This window comes from Oncorhynchus keta, chromosome 2 (assembly GCF_023373465.1).
Source record: "Oncorhynchus keta strain PuntledgeMale-10-30-2019 chromosome 2, Oket_V2, whole genome shotgun sequence".
NCBI lineage: Eukaryota > Metazoa > Chordata > Actinopteri > Salmoniformes > Salmonidae > Oncorhynchus > Oncorhynchus keta.
The window spans coordinates 33,894,239-33,916,417 of NC_068422.1; the positions used below are offsets into that span (position 1 = coordinate 33,894,239).

At 42.8% G+C, this 22,179-nt stretch overlaps 1 pseudogene; it reads left to right on the plus strand.

Moving 5' to 3' along the window:
* The window catches only part of LOC118361232 (probable E3 ubiquitin-protein ligase HECTD2), a 47,535-nt pseudogene that overhangs the window by 14,966 nt on the left and 10,390 nt on the right, over nucleotides 1-22,179 (plus strand).

The window sequence follows — 22,179 nt, forward strand, 5'->3', positions numbered from 1 at the left end:
GAACAGTTCAAAGTGCTAATGCAGTGCTACAGAAGGTGAGCCTCCCCAGTTCTTCTCTCACTGTGACTACCCTCAGTGGAACAGCTCTGTGAGTCAGAGCCGAAACTCAAAACAGAGCACCACGCCTCCATATGAAGTGTGACCGTAAAGAGACACATGTTATGGAGAGAGAAGGATATTGCACAATCATTCCTCATTCTAAAGATGGAAATTATTATGGATCTGAATCAGACCAGAGACTGTGGGTTGTTCTCTTCCTCTTCATGGAAATCTTCATGCTTCCATATTTGCAGTTATTTTTCCCAATCCATTATTTTGTCCTCTCTTCTACTCCTCAGGTTCTCTTCATGCCAGTTCCCATTTATCCTGTCAACAATGGTGAAGAGAACCATCTTCCAGAGGGACTCAGAACAGCAGATGATCTGCAAGACCAGAGTGAGACACACAGCCTAGTGTCTTCTGTCAACTTTCCTTTATCATCGACACCGTTGACTCTGAGCTGTGCATAAACTGAGATGACCTGCTTTCATATAAAAATAAAAAAAACTGTATGTGTTTATCCAGCAAAGCCTGGTGAACAAGGTCTCCCGCAGGCAGAGAGTGGACATGAACCTGCTGTTCCTCAACATCAAGGTGCGACGGGCCCAGCTACTCCACGACTCACTGGATGAGGTAAGACCTAACATACCAAGCCTGGATGGCCCAAGCGTTGGGTATGGTCGAGACATTGTTGAAACGCTGTCCTCTGTAAAAATAAAAAAAATCCCACTCAGTATGCTCTTCTTTATGAAGTTGTCTGGTCCCATGAACACTATAACTGTCTGACAGCTTATTCAGCACTCTGCCTTCTAATGGTGATACATAACACTAAAGCACAGAGCCATTAGTGGGCCCATTCCTTCCCCCCCTATAATGCCCATCTGGTCTTTTGCTCTAGAAAGTATTCTGTCACCATGGCTTGATTTGAAAAACCTGCCTGGATGTAAAACGTGTCACCCCTCCTCCCCCTCCTCTCCAACCCTCTGTCGCCCTGTCCAGCTGAGCACGAAGAAAGTGGACCTAAAGAAAAAGCTCAAGGTGACCTTCATAGGAGCGACAGGGCTCGACATGGAAGGCCTCACCAAGGAGTGGCTCCTGCTGCTGCTTCAGTAGATTATTCACACTGACTATGGTGAGTCAGGAGGGTAAAGAGGCCCTCTTGGATGCACATTTGCTGTTTTAAAGATAATTACCACATTTCGTCATTCATGTGGCAGAGAGAACATTTTACAGTTGTAAAGCTAGTTTCCTGCAGTTATACAAGTTTATCATGGGGCTGTGAGACAAATTGCAGTTTCAATTCTTATTTCTTGCAATTATACACATTTTGCCATGGCTAATCAAAACTTACAAAGAATCCATATATTTCCTAAAACCCATGCAAGATTTTTCAAATGTTTCTCTCTCTCATTTTAGATACTGTATGCAATGCAATGGAAAGTAAATCAGCTTTAATTGAAATCTCAGCAGAATTCAAATACTAGCCATTAAGCAACACTCACACTACCAATAAAAACACAATAACTGTGAGTGTGCTTGTGGCTTTTGGAGGCAAAGAGTCGCTCTTTCTCCTTCACTCACAGTCCTCCAAGCTGAGTTATTATTTTCATAGATACATTTGTGGCCCGCTCATTAAAACTGCTTTTTTTGTACCAGAAAGTTCATGTCAGCTTTTCATAGCCGAGCTGTGAAAGGCACAATAATGTTTCATGTTTCAAGGTCAGTGTTTAAATCTGGTTAAGGAATGCTGCTGAATGCTCCTGGGAATGTTTTCAGTCTACTTTTAGAAAACTACTATATAAAATATTATCAAAGTAGTCATTGAATAGACGTTTGTGTTACATTAGGCCTATGGAGGGGTTTTCCCAGTCACTGGATTAAATATCAAAATTGTTTGTTTTTTCAGGCATGTTCACCTACTTGAAGGATTCCTGTTGTCATTGGTTCAGCAGCTGGAAGTGTGACAACTACTCTTGAGTTTCAATTGGTCGGGACTGTATCCTTTCATTCCCAACCTAGGAATTACTGTGTCAATGTTTTCAGATATACAGCAATCTGCACCACACACACACAACAGATGAGGCAGTGCTTGAAAACCACACTGGAGAAACATATACTTTAATGTATTTTTGATGTTATAAATCTGTCTAACCATCCAATATGTGCTTATTATCTATCTATATTTCATAGGACTTATCTAAACAAATTTTGCGAGACATGAACAATAACAGAATCTTCATGATATAAGACATGATATTTCCTGTGATTAATAAGTGACAGATACAAAAAAGTACAATTTCAAACCACTGAACATAACATCCCTAACCCTCCGAAGATAAAGCTGATCTGGACTGCTGGTCTGTCTGCATATTAGGAAGGCAGTGGCCACATAATCATTATATTGACCCAATCATTCATATGTAATGTCATTGTAAGCCAATGTTATCTGACATAACTTTCCTAGGGTTGTCCTCTAGGCTTGGGCGGTATTCAGATTGTCATACCTTCATACCAACCTTGTGCCATACCAAGATATATTCGGTAATACCAGAACTGAACACAAGGGGCACTGTTTTAAAACCCTACTGAGCCTTTGTAATCCTAAGGTTAGCAATATTATGTAAACAAGTGCTAACGAGCACATTGCGAACATTTTATACAGTCTCTGACCTAAACTATTTGCAAGACAAACATCCAAGCTCGTAAAGTTATACAAGTAACTCAAAAATGCTACTCACAGTTTGCTTCACGCACAAAACAAATATTAGACAGCATAGGTCCCCAGATCCTCAAAAAGTTCTACAGCTGTACCATCAAGAGCATCCTGACCGGTTGCATCACCGCCTAGTATGGCAACTGCTCTGCATCGCTACGGGGGTAGTGCATACAGTCCAGTACAACACTGGGGCCAAGCTTCCTGCCATCCAGGATCTATGTACTAGGCGGTGTGTCACGGATCCCTCCGAAACTTTCATCACGCACACCTGTCCCCTATTCCCACTGATTAGTATTTGTATATATGTGCCCTTTGGTTTCCATTGGGGTTCGATTATTGTTACAATGTCTGTTGGTGCGTGTGCGTATCTGTGCTGTGTGTTTAGGGCTTTTTGCACTTGTGAATTACGCAGATGATTACGGGTCTCATCCCGTGTGTTAATCATTGTGCCCGTGTGTTATTTATTTTAGGTACTCCTCACTCTTTTGTTTGGGTTGTGTTTTGTTATGTGTTTGTTTAGTTTTCGTTCCCGTTCCTTTACACGGCACGCCGTAATTGGGTGTAATGTAAAAAACTATTATACATTCCTGCGCCTGTCTCCCGAATCATTCATACCAACATGACACCATTCATACCAACATGACACCATGTCAGAGGAAGGCCCCAAAAGTGATCAAAGACTTCAGTCACCCAAGTCAGATTGATCTCTCTGCTACCACACGGTAAGCGGTTTCGGAGCACCAAGTCTAGGTCCAAAAGGCACCTTAACAGCTTCTACCCACAAGCCATACGACTGCTGAACAATGAATCCCCTTTGTTTTTACACTGCTGCTACTTGCTGTTTATTATCTATGCATAGTCACTTTACCCCTTCCTACAATGAATGAATGAAACATTTATTTGTGTCAAATCGCCAATTGGCAACCCATCACTTATGGGATTAATTGACACAAACAATCCAATAATTCACTGTGGTAATTCAGTGATAATTCTTCTTCCGGTTTTATCTGCAGTGTGCATCGCATAAAGAGTGAAAAAATGTAAGGTAAAAATCAACACATAATAGTAAATAAGGTTATCCAAACAATAATTATATCCATAGAGTAGTAAAAAAATATACATACAATCATATACATACACACTATATATATACACACATACATACACACACACATACATACATACATACATACATACATACATACATACATACATACATACATACATACATACATACATACATACATACATACATACATACATACATACATACATACATACATACATACATACATAGACTACGGTTCAAAAGTTTGGGGTCACTTAGACATTTCCTTGTTTTTGAAAGAAAAGCACATTTTTTTTGTCCAATAAAATAACATCAAATTGATCAGAAATACAGTGTAAACATTGTTAACGTTATAGATGACTATTGTAGCTGGAAACGGCAAATCTTTTAAGGAATATCTACATAGGTGTACAGAGGCCCATTATCAGCATCCTTATCTCCTGTGTTCCAATGGCACATTGTGTTAGCTAATCCAAGTTTATAATTTTAAAAATCTAATTGATCATTAGAAAACCCTTTTGCAATTATGTTAGCACAGCTGAAAACTGTTGTTTTGGTTAAAGAAGCAATACAACTGGCCTTCTTTAGACCAGTTGAGTATCTGGAGCATCAGCATTTGTGGGTTCGATTACAGGCTCAAAATGGCCAGAAACAAAGACCTTTCTTCTGAAACTTGTCAGTCTATTCTTGTTCTGAGAAAGAAAGGCTATTCCATGCGAAAAATTGCCAAGAAACTGAAGATCTGGTACAACGCTGTGTACTACTCCCTTCACAGAACAGAGCCAACTGGCTCTAACCAGAATAGAAAGAGAATTGGGAGGCCCTGATGTACAACTGAGCAAGAGGACAAGTACATTAGAGTGTCTAGTTTGAGAAACAAGTCCTCAGCTGGCAGCTTCATTAAATATACCCGCAAAACACCAGTCACAGCATCAACAGTGAAATGGTGACTCCGGGATGCTGGCCTTTTAGGCAGAGTTGTAAAGAAAAAGCCATACATAACTCAGACTGGCCAATAAAAAGAAAAGATTAAGATGGGCAAAACAACACAGACACTGGACAGAGGAACTCTGCCTGGAAGGCCAGCATCCCGGAGTAGCCTCTTCACTGTTGACATTGAGACTGATTTGTTGTACTTTAATGAAGTTGCCATTGTCACTGAGTGATTAGCAAACCAAATGCACAACTACAGAGCACTTAGCAATTTTTACAGAGTTAACGTAATAGTTATGACACACTACATGGCCAAAAGTATGCGGACACCACCATTCCAAAATCATAGGCATTAATATGGAGTTTTTCCACACCGATCACGCCTGAACCATGAAAAACAGCCCCAGACCATTATTCCCCCTCCACCAAACTTTAGAATTGGCACTATGCATTGGGGCAGGTAGCATTCTCCTGGCATCTGCCAAACCCAGATTTGTCCTGTCGGACTGCCAGATAGTGAAGCGTGATTCATCACTCCAGAGAACGCGTTTCCACTGCTCCAGAGTGAGCTTTACACCACTTCAGCCGATGCTTGGCATCACGCATGGTGATGCTAGGCTTGTGTGAGGCTACTCGGCCATGGAAACCTATTTCATGAAGCTCCCGACAAACAGTTATTGTGCTGACGTTGCTTCCAGAGGCAGTTTGGAACTTGGTAGTGAGTGTTGCAACCTAAGACAGACAATTTCTACACTCTGCAGCACTCTGCGGTCCCGTTCTGTGAGCTTGTGTGGCCTACCATTTCGTGGCTGAGCTGTTGTTGCTCCTAGACGTTTCCACTTCACAATAACAGCACTTACAGGTGACTGGGGCAGTGCTAGCAGGGCAGAAATCTGACCAACTGACTTGTTGGAAAGGTGGCATCCTGTGACGGTGCCACCTTGAAAGTCACTGAGCTCTTCAGTAAGGGCCATTCTACTGCCAATGTTTCTATGGAGATTGCATGGCTGTGTGTCTGATGATTTTATACACCTGTCAACAATGGGGTGTGGCTGAAATAGCTGAATCCACTCATTTAAAGGGATGTCCACATACTTTTGATATTTTAGTGTATCTTGCTGGCAAACATTTTGTTGTGAATTACATAATGTTACTAGATCACCTGGCACGTGCTGCACAACAGTGAGTGACTCACAAGGATATGTTCTTTCCTCGTTGTGTGCTTGTAAACACATACCATGTGACTGGGGACTACTGGTAATCTTCATAATGAAAAATGATGTGACAGCTGAAATGAAACACGATCTTCTTTATCTCCTAACATATTGCACAAGTTCACTGCTGGTATTTACTTAAAAAGTAGATACAAATATTCAAATTTATTACAAAACTTAAAATAATTGACAAACCATCCTGTGGCTATTTCCAAATACCCCGGTACACGGTAGGGTAGCCTAGTGGGGCGGCAGGGTAGCATAGTGGTTAGAGTGTTGGACTAGTAACTGAAAGGTTGCAAGTTCGAATCCACGAGCTGACAAGGTACAAATCTGTCATTCTGCCCCTGGACAGGCAGTTAATCCACTGTTCCTAGGCCGTCATTGAAAATAAGAATTTGTTCTTAACTGACTTGCCTAGTAAAATAAAGGTAATAATATACCAACCAAGCCTTTTGTCCTCACTTGACCCACTGTACCTTCCTATTTATATACGAGCTCGATTCTATCTAGGTTAAGTCCATTCATCTGACTCTTGTTTTTTGGTTAACATAACATATTTAGGTAACATTGTAAACAGCCTGTTGATAGTCCTTTGTCTGTAAAGCCTTTCCTGGAGTACTCATGACTTACAAACTTTGACCTCGTATAACAATACATTAATTTATAGGGTTGTCCTCTCGACTTGATCTACCTGTCTACCTGGTTGCACTGCCTGAAGAAGACTTACTGTCGATACAAAAAATGTAATCCATGGGTGTGGATTTAGTGCTGTTAGGACTGATCACGAGTGACCGCAGCGCCAACACAGAAACCGCTGTGCTGCGATTGGTCGGCCCGGTGTGCGTCTGCCTTCTAGTGGGATGTCACAATCAATCAAATGTATTTTATAAAGCCTTTTTAAAATCAGCAGTTTTCACATAGTGCTTTACAGATGCCCAGCCTAAAAACCCCCAAAACAAGCAATGCAGGTGCAGAAGCACAGTTGCTAGGAAAAACTCCCGAGGAAGGCTGGAACCTGTCCTTTTCTTGTTGTACCTGGTGGAAATGTAAAAGGATAGTGTACAATTTTGTCATTTAAGCCCCTTTTACTTCCCCAGAGTCAGATTAACTTATGGATACCATTTTTATGTCTCTGCTTGCAATTTCAAGGAAGTTGAAGGTAGTTTTGCAAGCCATTGCTAACTGGTATTAGCACAATGACTGGAAGGTTATGGGAACAGCTCCTATAGACTTCCAGTCATTGCTCTAACACTAGTTAGCAACTTCTTTCAAACTGCACGCAGAGACATAAAAATGGTATCCATAAGTTCATCAGACTCTGGGGAAGTAGGAAAGATTTTTAAACTTTCACCTCAGTAGTTGGAATCATATCAAACAATTTGAGTGAGTTGACCTCTCAGCCCTCTGAATAGCATTATGTCAACATCTTGTCCAGTTTATAGTGTTTTCTTTAGTGCAGCACCTCTTTTCATTAACTGCCATAGGGTGTCATTTAATTAAAGTAAATTACATGAGTGTGTTTTCAAGAGATGGCAATAGAAGGTGGTAAATAAATAGAGTGAATATGTTTTCCCTTGTGTGTGTTTCAAGGGAGTGATGTATTACTACATTAGGAAGTTGATCATATCCAGTTTATTCCTACCTGCAGGTGAGCTGGCGCTTGTCAAAGCTCTGTGTTATGTTACAGTTACGTTTTGCACAGTGCAGAGACTGTGCACGCAGCATGCCATTCTTACTTTGTGCATGTTGCTTGGAATTTGTACACGTTGCAATAGTGTTGTGAGGAAATTGAGCCTGCTTTCTAACGCACTGCATCTCAGTGCTTGAGGCGTCGCTACAGACACCCTGGTTCAAATCCAGGCTGTATCACAACCGGCCATGATTGGGAGTCCCATAGGGCGGCGCACAATTGGCCCAGCGTCATTCGGGTTTGGCCGGTGTAGACCGTCATTGTAAATAAGAATTTGTTCTTAACTGACTTGCCTAGTTAAATAAAAGTTAAATATATATATATTTTTAAATCACTTCCAATGAGCTCGATAGAGACATGTTGCAAAATGAGACTACAAGAACAAGGAAAGATTCAGAGGAGAGATATTTGGACGGAGAGAGAAAGTGAGAGGGAGAGAAATATAGAGACAGTTGAAGGCAGCCGGTTGTCCTGGCATTACCTCTCTGATTGCCCTGGGTTCAGAGACGCAATGTCAAGAAGTCAGTCTGTCAGCTCCTGTACTGATATAGCTTGGCACGGGACTGTACCACTCTCTCAAAGCACATGATACAGCACATTTATATGTGATACAGTATGTTCCCTATAGCCTACTATTATGTCTTTGCCCTCAAACTCCTCGAAAGAAAGACGTGTGAAGCTCCTTGCCTTTGTGTTGCCTAACATTGTAAAGTGAGAATCTGATTCTTATGTAAGGCCAAGAATCAACCATGGAAATAATCAATGACATTGAGTTGTGTAGTAGGTGGTGGTGTATTCCCTTCGCTACAGAAACCCTGTTTAATTTCCAATGCGCTTTAAACGTGTGTGTGTGTGTGTGTGTGTGTGTGTGTGTGTGTGTGTGTGTGTGTGTGTGTGTGTGTGTGTGTGTGTGTGTGTGTGTGTGTGTGTGTGTGTGTGTGTGTGTGTGTGTGTGTGTGTGTGTGTGTGTGTGTGTGTCTGAGCAGTTTGCATGCATGTGTACTTTGGTGTTTGTACTCTTGAATCAAGGCACCCACTCTACCTGCAGTTACACATTATAAAGGGATCTGTGTGCTATTCCTATGAAATACAGCCAAAGTGGCTCCCTCATACGGAGACCATATGGAGACTAGACAGCTGGGAAAATGTTCCGTCTGTGTGCGTGCAAGGTTGCATGGATTACTGCTTGTGTCTGTGTGCATGCATGAGTGTGCGTGCGAGTGCGTGTGTGTGTGTGTGTGTGTGTGTGTGTGTGTGTGTGTGTGTGTGTGTGTGTGTGTGTGTGTGTGTGTGTGTGTGTGTGTGTGTGTGTGTGTGTGTGTGTGTGTGTGTGTGTGTGTGTGTGTGTAGGTGATGGAGAATTAATGGACTAAATGTTCTGTTCACCTCCTGGGTTTTGTAGGAAAGGGGCGGTGGCTGACGTAGACCGAACACACCACACACAGTAACACAATATGGTAATTTGTTCTGTCCTGGTGTAGTTCAGAAACACAACCTCTGTGTGTTTACTGGGCATTAGCCCAAACATTCGCAGTTGTATGGTACCGTACAGTATGTTAAAATGTCCTGTGTTATTGTGTTGCCCTAATATATTCATTTTCACTGAGTTATGTGCAGTGATTTCATATATTGTCTGGGCATTGTTAGATGGCTCAGGATAATAGATTTTTGACATAAGACACTGGTCCTGCTTTGGTAAAAACCAATCACCTAAAATGGTCTAAACTGTCTGTGAATCAGTGTATTGTCCTTAACTATGTGCGTCAGCTCATGGGTCTGGTGTGTACAACAGCATTTGCCTGGACATCTAGTTCCCTCCATACTGCTACAACAAGCTCTTGACTCCACACATCGTGCCAAGTGACCAGAATACTCCTGCCAGCATGGCAACCACTACGATGGGCGACCTGCATCAGGTTATTCCAGTTCGTCTTCTACGATTGCTTCATCTAAAGCACAGCATTTAGAGTAATACACTTTCTCTGAGGATAGGCATCCTCATTAGAATAGGTAAATTAGCCTGCAGACCAGTTTGGGTTTTAGGGGGTTAAAGTGAGGATCACAATACCCCAGTTAACCAGCAGGGGGACCAACCATTCAGCTTTCTATCTTTACTCCCAAACGTTTTCCTTTGGACTGGATCCAACCACTGAAAGTCCTCTGAATAAATAAAAAATGTCATTCAATCTGTCCAATGTGAATCAACTCTCAGGTCACCATTGCTGACATTGTTTTTTTTGTTGGTATAAGAGTTTTGTTTTAATTGTTAAACTGTGCCAGATTCCTGCCTAAATATACATTTAAAAAAGAGGCAGGAATCTGGAGTGAGGCATTTTAAGAGTGAGGCATTTTTCTCTCCCGTATCTGTCCTAAAAAAAAACATGTTAATAACACTGTGGCTTCAATGAAGCAGGTTGGCGGGCCTGGCATACTCTAAGTGCCACAGTAATTCTGCACTGGCTCCCTTGGGGTGTGGCAGGCAGGCACAGCCATGACACTGTATGACCGATCAGAAATCGTGCCCTCACCTTATGTAATTAATTTGCAGTTGGGCTGAATAAGAAGACGGTTAAAGGTTGTTTGCAGTACAGTCCCATCTGAAAAGTCAATTGTGTTGAATGGTTGAATGGTTTGCTGAATACACATTTCTCCAGACACAGATGATCAGCTTTCAAACAGGGCTCCTAACATATCACACAGGAAGCGGCGCAGGTCCTAATCCAGGCACTTGTCATCTCCCGTCTGGATTACTGCAACTCGCTGTTGGCTGGGCTCCCTGCCTGTGCCATTAAACCCCTACAACTCATCCAGAACGCCGCAGCCCGTCTGGTGTTCAACCTTCCCAAGTTCTCTCACGTCACCCCGCTCCTCCGCTCTCTCCACTGGCTTCCAGTTGAAGCTCGCATCCGCTACAAGACCATGGTGCTTGCCTACGGAGCTGTGAGGGGAACGGCACCTCAGTACCTCCAGGCTCTGATCAGGCCCTACACCCAAACAAGGGCACTGCGTTCATCCACCTCTGGCCTGCTCGCCTCCCTACCACTGAGGAAGTACAGTTCCCGCTCAGCCCAGTCAAAACTGTTCGCTGCTCTGGCTCCCCAATGGTGGAACACACTCCCTCACGACGCCAGGACAGCGGAGTCAATCACCACCTTCCGGAGACACCTGAAACCCCACCTCTTTAAAGAATACCTAGGATAGGATAAAGTAATCCTTCTCACCCCCCCCCCCTTAAAAGATTTAGATGCACTATTGTAAAGTGGCTGTTCCACTGGATGTCATAAGGTGAATGCACCAATTTGTAAGTCGCTCTGGATAAGAGCGTCTGCTAAATGACTTAAATGTAAATGTAAATGTAAACAGAAGCTTGGTAACATAATGCGCACATTCATGCAGGCACACATAGTAGTATATCACCCGTGTGCATTCCGTTGACAGTAAGCAATAAAAGTGACATACAGTATTTTCCATTTCTAAACCTGGCAAATGGGCTTGGAGAGCTGCTCAGCTATAAGGGCAATTGGATGAAGACTTCTAGCTGACCTTCCAGGTTCTTTTTTTACCTCAGTTTATTTAGTAAATATTTTCTTAATTCAATTTCTTGAACTGCATTGTTGTTTAAGCGGTACACCAGTAAACAACATCCGGTGAAATTGGAGGGCGCGCAATTCAAATAGATAATCGTAATTTTAAACATTCATGAACATACAAGTATCTTATATAATTTAAAAGCTTACATTCTTGTTAATCTAACTGCGTTGTCCGATTTACAATAGGCTTTTTAGCGAAAGCATACCATGCAATTGTTTGAAGATGGCACCCCACATCAAAATATTTTTCAACCAGCACAGGCTTCATAAAATCAGAAATAGCGATCTAAATAAATCACTTACTTTTGAAAATCTTCCTCTGCTTGCAATCCCAAGGGTCCCAGCTACAACATGATTGGTCGTTTTGTTATAAAATCCTTCTTTATATCCCAAAAAGTCTGTTTAGTTGGCACCATCGATTTCAGTAAGCCACTCATTCAACATGCAGACAAAGGAGTCCAAAAAGCTACCACTAAACTTTGTTCAAACAAGTCAAACTACATTTTTATTTAATCCTCAGGTATCCTAAAATGTAAATAAACTATAATATTTCAAACAGAAAGAAGTATGTTCAATTGAAAAGTAAAATTAGTTAGTAAGTGCGCGCCAACAGACTGATTTTGAACTGGGAGTCTTTGTACAAAAACTCAAAATTCTTGCTTGTTTTTGAATAAACAAGCCTGAAACAATGAACAAAGACTGTTGACATATAATGGAAGCCATAGGAATTGCATTCTGGGAGCTGGAATTACATAGAACCCATAGCTTTCCATTATAAGAGCCTGGGAGCTCAAAAAAAATCTGTTCGGGTTTTCTTTGGAATTTCACCTGCCATATCAATTGTGTTATAGTCTCAGACATTATTTTAACATTTCTAGAAGCTTCCATGTGTTTTCTATCAAATGCTACCAATTATATGCATATCCTGGCATCTGGGCCTGAGTACCACTATCCAATGCTACCAATTATATGCACATCCTGGCTTCTGGGCCTGAGTAATAGGCAGTTTACTTTGGGCAAGTCAGTCAGTCAGGAAAATAGATCCTAGCTCTAATAAGTTATTTAGGGCTTTTAAGTAAGCATTTCACTGTACACTCTACACCTGTAGATGTAAAATGTGATTCAATTTGATCTCCTTTCCTATTTATTACCTGTGCAAGGGCAACAGTGCACCAGGGGGCCGATTCCAACCTGAGTTAAGCATGCGTAAATGGAACATAATTATCTTTTTATGCACTTTTCTCGCCATGCGTATTCTGACTTAGAATTTAACCATGAGAATAGCATGCTCTTCACCCGCGATTCGTTTGGGGTGCAGATCTAATAAATTAAGGTGTGGCAGAGGTGTCTACAGATACACCGTATTCTGTACTTGACTTAATTCCCTAATAATTCCACCACCTTTATACATGAGGAAACCGTGAGTAAGGTCTATCTATAAATAATTACAACTAAATCCATTTTAATCCCACTTTGTAATAACAACATGTGGAAAAAGTCAAGGGGAGTGAATGCTTTCCGTAGGCAATGTCTAAGAGTTCTGAACTCTTACCTGGGCGAGGCCTTGATTTCCATCATTGGATGTGAACCTTAATCTCAGTATTGGAACAACAATAACTAATCAACTGACTGTGAATATGTTATTATTGTGATTTTAGACAGCCTGTGAGTGTCTTTATTTACATTTCTATGCCTTGTCTGCATTAGTAAGGTAAGAATGTATGAGGTCAAATTCAGTCAGCACTCTTTTATCGATCTATCACCACTTGTCATGAGTTAAGTTGTCACACCTCTGAACTTTTATTATACTGAGATAAAGATCTTTGTAATGTGCATTTTGGCCTCTGAGTCAAGGGCAAATGGTCTTTCACCATCTTACTGGGTGAAGTGTCTTTCACTCTTACTGAGGCAGAGGTTCAGTATACTCAATGAACCGTATTCAGTTCACACACAGCATCATCCATTACCCCTCTAAAAAACAGCTTCTATATGCTATATCCTTCACTTACCCGCTGAGTTAAACACCAGAGCAAATACATTATCTATACCCCTGGTTACTGATTACAGTAGGCTATTTTTAAGCCCACATGTTTACCGTAAGTGAATGTTGACCATTAACTAATATAAGCTTTGGCCTTTCACAGGAAATTCACTCTCTTTTTTTAAAGATAATGAGTGTGTGATTTAGGTTTTCCAAGAGGAGCTTGGCGTGGTCAAGTCCTATAACCTGAGACCTGGAGGTGACAAGATCAACAAACAGAACGGATGATCTCCGCAAGTGTAGTTCCCACCGTGAAGCATGGAGGAAGAGGTGTTATTGTGTAGGGAGGGTGCTTTGCTGGTGACACTGTCAGTGATTGTTTTAGAATTCAAGGCACACTAAACGAGCATGAATACCACGGCATTATGCAGATACACCATCCCATCTGGTTTGCACTTAGTGGGACTATCATTTACTATCATTTTAGTAGGCTAAAATATGACAGGTAAACATACAGGGGCCACAGGATGTGCTTTGTTTTGTTCCATCCCATCTCTAACACAGCTTATTCAACGAATCAAATGGTCATGGTTGTCTATTTAAAACATGATACAATGAAATCAAGCTTTGAAGCCCCAGGACTACATTTCTGTTAAAAAAAACAGAGACGTGCCATTCACTTAAATCTAATTCCCCTTAGTGTGTCTTTTTCTGTTCTACATGTTATGTCACAAGGCTCCTCTTTGTCTTTGAGTATATGTCTCCTCTATTTGTGGGCGTGAGTGGTTTATTAAATTATTTTCTTTCTCTGCAGAATATGTTCAGCTGTACACTGATTTCGTACTGAATACGTCCATTTACAAGCAGTTTGCAGCCTTCTATCATGGCTTCCATAGTGTGTGTGCATCAGACGCTATGATGGTGAGTCAGGACTTCTCTCTGCGTTCTGTGGGGGGTGGGGTAAAAGTCAGCTCGGCTCTCAGGTTCTTTGAGGTCTTTCGGTACGTAAAGTACAATAAGAGTTATTCACGTCACTGTGGTCAGAAAATATCCAGATGAACATTCTGATATAGGTTTATAACTTGAACATTCTGATACAGGTTTATAACTTGAACATTCTGATACACGTTTATAACTTGAACATTCTGATACAGGTTTAGAACTCATGCAGTTCTGAGTAACAGATTGAGAAAGAATTGAGTCTGTTCTGAGGGCAAACGGGGGTGCAACTCAATATTAGGAAGGTTTTCCCAATATACTCAGTGTATATGCTGATGTGTCACGATCGTTTAGAGAGGGATTGGACCAAGGTGCAGCGTGGTAGGCATACATTTAACACGCCTTCATATGGTTGAACTGCTGCAAAGAAACCACTACTAAAGGACACCAATAATAAGAAGAGACTTGCTTGGGCCAAGAAACATGAGCAATGGACATTAGACCGGGGGAAATCTGTTCTTGGTCTGATGAGTTCAAATTTGAGATTATTGGTTCTAACCGCCGTGTCTTTGTGAGACGCAGAGTAGGGGAACGGATGATCTCCGCAAGTGTAGTTCCCACTGTGAAGCATGGAGGAAGAGGTGTTATTGTGTGGGGGTGCTTTGCTGTTGACACTGTCAGTGATTTATTTTGAATTCAAGGCACACTAAACCAGCATGACTACCATGGCATTATGCAGATACGCCATCCCATCTGGTTTGCACTTAGTGGGACTATCATTTATTTTTCAACAGAACAATCTCCCAACACACCTCCAGGCTGTGTAAGGGCTATAGGACCAAGAAGGTGAGTGATGGAGTTCTGCATCAGATGACCTGGCCTCCACAATCACCCGACCTCAGCCCAATTGAGATGGTTTGGGATGAGTTGGACCGCAGAGTGAAGGAAATGCAGCCAACAAGTGCTCAGCATATGTGGGAATAACTTCAAGACTGTTGGAAGATGGTTTGGGATAAGTTGGACTGAAACAAGACTGTTGGAAAAACATGCCAGGTGAAGCTGGTTGAAAGAATGCCAAGCGTGTGCACAGCTGTCATCAAGGCAAAGGGTGGCTACTTTGGAGCATCTAAAATATGAAATATATTTAGATTTGTTTAACACTTTTTTGTTTCGTACTGTACATGATTCCATATGTATTATTTAGCAGTTTTGATGTCTTCTCTATTACTCTACAATGTAGAAAAAAGTAAACATAAAGGAAAACCCTTGAATGAGTAGGTGTGTCCAAACTTTTGACTGGTATTGTATACATATTCACACATACATACAGTCGGGAACATGCGGCAAATCTGTCAGTGAACAGCGTGTAGACAATAAAGGCCTTTGACAATATTTCAAATAAAATCGCTGAAAACAAAGGTTGGAAAGCAAATGGCTCCTGCTGGAAAGAGAAGACGCTAATCTGTATGCTGTAGGCTACCAAAATATCTGATCAACTTCCAAATATTGAGTGAGATAGGCTTTTGGCATCTCCACAATGCTAGGCCTAGGCTGTTGATGGATTCAAGACAAGGGCCTTTTTATTGATCTCAGATTCTCAGTTTGTCAGTGTCAAAGTAGCCTGTATATTCTGCCAGTCTCCAGTCATGTACTTAGAATTGCATGCGTTTATAAAAGGACATTTATTCCAGATCCTAGGCTACAAAACATTTTCCCCAACCCTACTGCAATGATATGCATGTGATGCTTTAATATAAGAGCCAATTTATGGAGGGTGTGACACTAACATATCCTCCGGAGGCACGCAAAGGCCAAATTGAGCTCCATACCGCATCTCTGTGTGCCCCCCAAATTTTGTAACAATGCGGAAGGCTCCGTATAGCTCCGCATTGACATGATTGGTTGATGGTAGGTGGTGGCGGGAGGTCCTGTATAAACACAAACTCACTTCCTTGACAACTTCCTTCACAACAGCTCTGCTGAATGCACTGACTACTGCAGAGGCCGTATCACCATAAATGCTGCACGCATGGCCAATGCAGACGTCGGAATGACCATGCAGCGCCTTTTAAGGTGATTTTATTTCTCATGCGTTCTTGTACCTCAGAGCTCACCAGGTCACCCCACTCCAGCTCACTTTTTGTTCCAGTACCTCCCGATTTACAAATTGGCATATACTAAATAATATGTGCGAAATTAGTTTTAATATAGAATGGGCCATTATCATGCACCTGTCTGAAACAGAGTCTCCCGTCTGTCCGGAGCTGCCAGAGTCTCCCGTCTGTCCCGGAGCTGCCGGAGTCTCCCACCTGTCCGGTGCTGCCTGAATCTCCCGTTCGTCCGGTGCTGCCGGAATCTCCTGTCCATTTGGGACCCATTGCTACGGTCCCCAGTCCGAAGTCGGCGGCGAGGATCGCCGCTCTAAGGAGGCCATGGAGGCGGTTAAGGAGGCGGGGAAAGACTATGGTGGAGTGGGGTCCACGTGGTATAGTTCTCAATCAGAGGCAGCTGTCAATCGTTGTCCCTGGTTGAGAATCATACTTAAGTAGCCTGGTTTCACTTTTGAGTTGTGGGTGATTATTTTCCGTGTTTGTGCCACACGGGACTGTTTCGTTTGTTTCACTTTGTTATTTTGTATTTTGTAGTGTTCAGTTTTACTTATTAAAATGGACACTTACCACTCTGCAAATTGGTCCGATCTCTCTTACTCCTCGTCAGAAGAAGAGAACAAGCGTTACACCGTGGAGTACCACAAAGCCTTTAGCAACAAGCCATTATGACAGACCCATTATGCTATAGGGTCTTTCACTCTGTTGGAGAAACCTCGAGCTGAACTCTATACCACCTCCACTCTGCCGACTGTCCAGTCAGTGCAGTTGTTGCCCCACCATAACTCATCTCTGCCAACCTGTGCCACTTTACAGCTGCATGCGTTTCCGGGTCCCTTTCAGGCCTGTTTTACTCTAGCTGCACTCCCTCCCCTTCCCCCTTGGGGGACCAATCACTTGCTTTAATTTGAAAGTCAACCTTAGCATAGCTCTTCATTTGACCTTTCCTATTACACAAGTCTATGCATTCACTTTTCCTATAACATGAGTCAATGCAGTGTCATGCAACATAACTCAACTTCTCAAGGAGCTGTACACACTTAGAAAAAAATGAGCTATCTAGAGAACCTAAAAGGGTTCTTCGGCTGTCCCCATAGGATAACCATTTGAAGGACCCCTTTTGGTCCCAGGTAGAACCCTTTCCACAGACGGTTCTACATGGATCCCAAAAGAGTTCTACCTGGAACCAAAAAGGGTTCTTCTATGGGGACAGCTGTAGAACCCTTTTGGGACCCTTTTTTGTAAGAGTGTAGTTCACTCTCAATTTCATGCAATCGTGAGTGATGTTACAACAGCCGTCTAAATGTAGGTCTTGACTTGCTGCCATAACAGAATAGTCACGTGTTTTACATTGCCTGTCTGGAATTATTTATTGACAACACCTGTTTGTGTGTGTGTTTAGCCATTTCTTAGGACGTGGTACTGGCCTTCCCCTTGGAGCTGCAGAAGAAGCTGCTCCACTTCGCCACAGGAAGTGACCGTGTCCCCGTGGGAGGGTTGGTTGACCTCAACTTCAAGATCGCCAAGATCGACGTGTCCACTGACTGGTACTATAGTCATCTCATCACTCATTGCCTCTTACTCTCATTTATATCCAACAATATAATTTAGAACAATATCCAAACACAAAATAAACATTATAGACTCTAACATTGACTAACAATACTGTTCAAGGAGGGAAACAAGGTACAGCATACTATGGGGAATTGCACTCTCAAGGCATTGATTGAAGGATCTGCAATCACGCCTGACAAAGCCAATGAAATCCATGCCTCGCTGGAAGCGCTGTCTTCCACAGATGACAAGCTTGAGGCTCTGATTCATTCCTTTCATTTAATATCGCTCTTCACTGAGCCCAGGAACGGGTGGTAGGGGGCCAAACAGCATAGTCATAATGCTATGTTCCTTTTATGTCAGTCAACTTCGGTACAACATACAATGGGGAAATGTAATCACGCCCCAAGCCGACCCCAACGGATGCTAAATGAAATGGCCCTTGGCACACCAGCCAGAACTGACCCTGCCAGATGAGGCAGTCTGGGTATTGTGCAGATGGCGTGCTGCCTAGTGACTTTCCCCTGTCCCAACCGTAAGCACACTGTGTGCTAAACTGGGAGCAGTGACATCCAAGCGATTAAAGCCTCACAAAAGTGTGTGATGATGCCCAACTCGCCGTAGCACAAATATCTCCTATAGTCAACCCTTTGACAAACCCATCTTGGTGCAGTTGAGACAAGTTCTGAGAGAGTACCTGCCCTTGATGTGAATGGTGCATATGTACAAACCCAACAACTACTTTGACTACTGTGGTATAGTGTAGAGAGAGAGAGACAGAAACGTATTGATGCCCGAGTGTCCCTCATCCTGCTGATGCATCTCTGTGTTAGAAATGGAAACACCACCCACATCCTGTATTAGGAGGAAACTCACAAGAAAAAGAATTTCAAACATCTGTCACTTGTCTGCAAGACAATAATATTCCATCGTCCTATTGTCAAGGTAATCATTCACAAAGTCCTTTAAAAGTGACCATCTCTTCCATACTGGTATCAGTCCCACATAGATAACTATTAGAAATGATGTTCTGACAGTCTGCCGGTAGTGAGGAATTCTTCTTCCCTTCCACTGTTTGCACTTCACCAGGGACCTTTTATCGTTTCAGGTACAGTCAATCTTCTTCCCTTCCACTGTTTGCACTTCACCAGGGATCTTTTATCGTTTCAGGTACAGTTAATCTTCTTCCCTTCCACTGGTTGCACTTCACCAGGGATCTTTTATCGTTTCAGGTACAGTCAATCTTCTTCCCTTCCACTGGTTGCACTTCACCAGGGATCTTTTATCGTTTCAGGTACAGTTAATCTTCTTCCCTTCCACTGTTTGCACTTCACCAGGGATCTTTTATCGTTTCAGGTACAGTTAATCTTCTTCCCTTCCACTGGTTGCACTTCACCAGGGATCTTTTATCTTTTCAGGTACAGTCAAGGGATATTGCTGCAGCCTCAGACGATAGATTCTCATGACCTGTAACGAAGGAAACAAAACAGTTAAAGTAACATGTCCTGGTTTCAAGAGATATTGATATTTCACATAGATTTCCCGAAGTAATCATGTCCCGATTTTCAATATTTTTTTTTTACATTTCACCTAGAAATCCCTAATATGACGACTGCGGTAATACAACATAGAAGCTTATCAGGTTCTGATCATCTCACTGTGCTTCTTCACCCGAGATTGAGTCCTAATTGCTAATCAATCAGCTCTTTCTTCTCCAGGCTCCGCTTTGTCATCAAAATGGACAACCTTGAAATGAGTGACATGTATCCATTGGGATTTTCCCTGGATTTTTACTGTGGACCTCGTTATCAGCAAAACTTGATAATTACCTTCCCATTTTGGCCCTAATGTCTCTGTCATATATTTTTTACCATCACCCACTGTCCTGGCACTACGTCATGTCCCCGTCCTGGAGTTATTCCCCATTAGAGAGTTTTATGCAATAGTTAAGCATTGTGTCGCTCAAAGTGAACGTCTGCTGTTCTCAAATCTAACATGCTTGGTAGTGACATTGACCATTGTAGTCAATGCCCAGCCTACCTTCCTCACACCCCCCTTCACAATGCTTGAACCATCTGTGTATAAAATAAACTCAGGGTTTTCCAACAAATTACTCTATAAACTCATCAGATCCAAAACAAGTCACAACAGTCGTGTTCAAGTAATGCGGTATCACACTATGTTTGTCTATTGCTGTGCTTTGATGAAGATCAGATCAAATTTGTGACCAATTTGTGCAGAAATCCAGGTAATTCCAAAGGGTTCATATACTTTTTCTTTCCACTGTATATGTGTTACATAAGATATGGGCAATACAGTGACTTCAGCACCCGCATCTACTAAAAAAATATACTGCAAATTTGTTAACCATCATGTTCACAAATATTACAACTGATTTTATATGTACACCAGCTGAGATGGGACGCAAACTCTGCTGCTGAGACGGAGAGAGGTTCTTAAATTTCAGCACCAGCATTGTGTCGTTGGGGCTGTTGCCTTGATTCCATTTTCCCTTAGACGGGCCCTGCTTCTCCTGGCCACTTCTCATAGAATCACATTTTCTTTTCCAACAGTCTCGTTGCCAGTGACCAGAAATCCCGCAATTATGACATAAACCAGGTTTCTCTTCTACTGAACGAATAATGTTGTTGGTTTCACTCGGAAACTGCACAACTCTGATACCCTCATCTCGTGGATGCTTAAACGTTTTTGACCATTCATGCAACTGTTTTGGAGATTCTGATTTATGTGTGATTACTGTCACTAGAGGTTTATCTTTACTATCTTTTACAGCCTGTGTTCTGGTTGGCCTAAGACATTGTTCATCACTGCTGTCACAATCTATTGACTCAAAGCCAGGCAATGCTGACCAGATGCTTCAAACCTGATCTGCCTTGCACAACTCAGTGTGAGGATAGATAGAGGGAACAGAAAGGCCACAGGTGGGGGTCACGTCTGACTTTTTCACCCGTGTCTCCTCCTCTACTTTTAAATGGTTCTTTATATCACTAGAGAGTGAATTTAAAATCTGTTTCCCGCTCACATCCGGAAGAGTTAGTCTAGCCTTTTCCAGAGTGGTTTTCTCACTTAACCCCAAAATATATACATATATATATATATATGATACTGTGAACCATCAGATCCTCCTCTCCACCCTCTCCGAGTTGGGCATCTCCGGCGCGGCCCACGCTTGGATTGCGTCCTACCTGACAGGTCGCTCCTACCAGGTGGCGTGGCGAGAATCTGTCTCCTCACCACGCGCTCTCACCACTGGTGTCCCCCAGGGCTCTGTTCTAGGCCCTCTCCTATTCTCGCTATACACCAAGTCACTTGGCTCTGTCATAACCTCACATGGTCTCTCCTATCATTGCTATGCAGACGACACACAATTAATTAATCTTCTCCTTTCCCCCTTCTGATGACCAGGTGGCGAATCGCATCTCTGCATGTCTGGCAGACATATCAGTGTGGATGACGGATCACCATCTCAAGCTGAACCTCGGCAAGACGGAGCTGCTCTTCCTCCCGGGGAAGGACTGCCGTTCCATGATCTCGCCATCATGGTTGACAACTCCATTGTGTCCTCCTCCCAGAGCGCTAAGAACCTTGGCGTGATCCTGGACAACACCCTGCCGTTCTCAACTAACATCAAGGCGGTGGCCCGTTCCTGTAGGTTCATGCTCTACAACATCCGCAGAGTACGACCCTGCCTCACACAGGAAGCGGCGCAGGTCCTAATCCAGGCACTTGTCATCTCCCGTCTGGATTACTGCAACTCGCTGTTGGCTGGGCTCCCTGCCTGTGCCATTAAACCCCTACAACTCATCCAGAACGCCGCAGCCCGTCTGGTGTTCAACCTTCCCAAGTTCTCTCATGTCACCCCGCTCCTCCGCACTCTCCACTGGCTTCCAGTTGAAGCTCGCATCCGCTACAAGACCATGGTGCTTGCCTACGGAGCTGTGAGGGGAACGGCACCTCAGTACCTCCAGGCTCTGATCAGGCCCTACACCCAAACAAGGGCACTGCGTTTATCCACCTCTGGCCTGCTCGCCTCCCTACCACTGAGGAAGTACAGTTCCCGCTCAGCCCAGTCAAAACTGTTCGCTGCTCTGGCCCCCCAAATGGTGGAACAAACTCCCTCACGACGCCAGGACAGCGGAGTCAATCACCACCTTCCGGAGACACCTGAAACCCCACCTCTTTAAGGAATACCTAGGATAGGATAAAGTAATCCTTCTCACCCCCCCCCTTAAAAGATTTAGATGCACTATTGTAAAGTGGCTGTTCCACTGGATGTCATAAGGTGAATGCACCAATTTGTAAGTCGCTCTGGATAAGAGCGT